Genomic DNA, 2,146 nt, shown 5'->3' on the forward strand with positions numbered 1-2,146 from the left:
CACATCAGCCGGGGAACCGAAACCTGGCAGGAAGCTGCAGGCGGTAGCTGAAGAGGAACCTGTGGAGAAAAATCAATCGATCTACCAATGGGTTGGTTGGTCTACCAATCAACCAACCAACCAACCAACCAACCAACCAACCAACCAAACAATTCAACCAACCAACCAACCAACCAACCAACCAACCAACCAAACAACCAATCAATCAAACAATCATCACTCTTACCGTTTCTGTCTGTACCGTTTCCTAAAAAGATAAGATGTACTTTACTCATAACAGCAGCATGTTAGAACAAGGCATACACATAATGTAATGATAAAATAAAAAGAGTAGAAAATAAACAAACATAAAATATAAACATCTCAAAATAGTAAATAAAAAGTTGAATATATATTTTTATGTTGACAGTGAAAGATACAAATCTGTAGACTATCAGTCAAACTATGAAAGGTCAACATTACAGCTAACAAAATGTAAAAGTAGGATATAACTCTCCCCTATATATTTAACTTTTCATCAGTTATAAAGCACCTGTAAAGTCTTCTTGTAGGGGGAAATTCCACAATGAATCACCTTCTGGTAAGAAACGAACAGATATACAAGTTTAAACCAATGTTGTGTTATTTAATGAAGAGTTAAAGCATTTAAAATCTATTCCAGCTGGAAGGACAGATAAATATGTAGTACAAGGAATCCAACAAGAAACCCAATAAATGTATACAGAGAGATAGGACAGAAAGGGGGGATGAAGGCAACTAGATCATTAACATCCTTATGTTTACATAACAGAAGGAAGCCAGACGTGTGTAGTGAAGTTGTGAAGAAGCCTCTGGGTCAAAAACAAGTTTGCAAAGACAAAATATAACTGAAATGATACGTCTCCTGGGTAGTTCTCACCTTCCACAGTGAGCCAGCTGCCCACAGACTCTCCCACCTCAGGGATGCTGCAGCTGTAGAGTCCTTCGTCAGATTTGGAAACCCTGCGGATGGTCATCTCTCCCGTGCGACTACTGGCGATGAAGAGGCCGTCTCTCTGGAAGTCGAAAGTGTGGGCGGAGGAAACCGACTCGGCCTGACAGTGCAGCGTCGCATCGGATCCTTCTGACAGCGGGAGGACAGGACATTTCAGGAGCACCGGGCGATCTGAGGAGGAGAGAGAGACGCCTTTTGAGACTTTTCTCTGGGGTTAACGTGAGTCTGCATGCCTTTATGACAGCAAGGCTACAGTCAGAGAGGGCCAAAGTACACATCCTTTACTCAAGTAGAAGTGCAGATACTCGTGTTTAAAAATACTCTGACTTGAGTAAAGAAGTTTAGTCAGAACTTATACTTTCACCAAAGTAAAGAGGCTTTGAAATGTACAAAGTAAAGAAGTGTGAGCTTTGAAATGTACTTCAGTAAAAAGTACCCATAACTAGCAGCTGTTTTAAAGAGTACCTGACCTCCCTTTATATTAATAGAACAATAATGTCATTGTTAGCTAATGAATGTTTCCATGCTGAACAACAGCAACATGACAACGTTTTCATTGGTCCCTCTTCTTTAGAGAAGACCAGGAAATGATGGATACACGGATCGTGTTCAAATCAATAGGCACGCAATGACTCTAAATAATAATGATCACGCCACCAAACACACATTCAGACTAAAGGAACCAGCCTGTTTGGAAAATGAGAGAAGTAGAAAGTACAGGTATTTGGGTTCAACATGTAAGAAGTAGAAAGTACAGGTATTTGAGTTCAACATGTAAGAAGTAGAAAGTACAGGTATTTGGGTTCAACATGTAAGAAGTAGAAAGTACAGGTATTAGAGTTCAACATGTAAGAAGTAGAAAGTCGTGGTGGAGGAAAGTACTGATACTAGAAAAATTTACTTAAGTACAGTAACAAAGTATTTGTACTCCACTACCCCCTCTGACTGTTTGTGGTGTTAATAGAGTTTTATTGGGGGTCCTCTGTACCTCGAAGCCGCTCTTCTTCAGGGCGCCGGCAGGACTTGAGGTAGGTGCGGATGCGTTTGCGGGATCGCCCCTCGAACTCGGGGAACTGCCGGCCGCACGACTCCAGGATGGCCTGGATCTTCTCCTTGGGCTGTTTGGGGATGGGCACCATGCGGTCCAGGTTCTCATCCACAAACAGACGCACA

At 41.9% G+C, this 2,146-nt stretch overlaps 1 long non-coding RNA gene across 1 annotated transcript; it reads right to left on the minus strand.

The window, feature by feature from the left end:
• On the minus strand, window positions 1-1,268 carry LOC104957911 (uncharacterized). The gene is made up of 4 exons (XR_799709.1): window positions 899-1,268; window positions 533-577; window positions 227-247; window positions 1-59 (listed from the first exon to the last, which is right to left on the minus strand). It is a non-coding gene; the product is annotated as an uncharacterized lncRNA (long non-coding RNA).
• Between the last annotated feature and the right edge of the window lie 878 nt (window positions 1,269-2,146).

The sequence above is a fragment of the Notothenia coriiceps genome, unplaced genomic scaffold (genome assembly GCF_000735185.1).
Source record: "Notothenia coriiceps isolate Sejong01 unplaced genomic scaffold, NC01 NC01_scaffold00027996, whole genome shotgun sequence".
NCBI classification, from domain to species: Eukaryota; Metazoa; Chordata; class Actinopteri; order Perciformes; family Nototheniidae; genus Notothenia; species Notothenia coriiceps.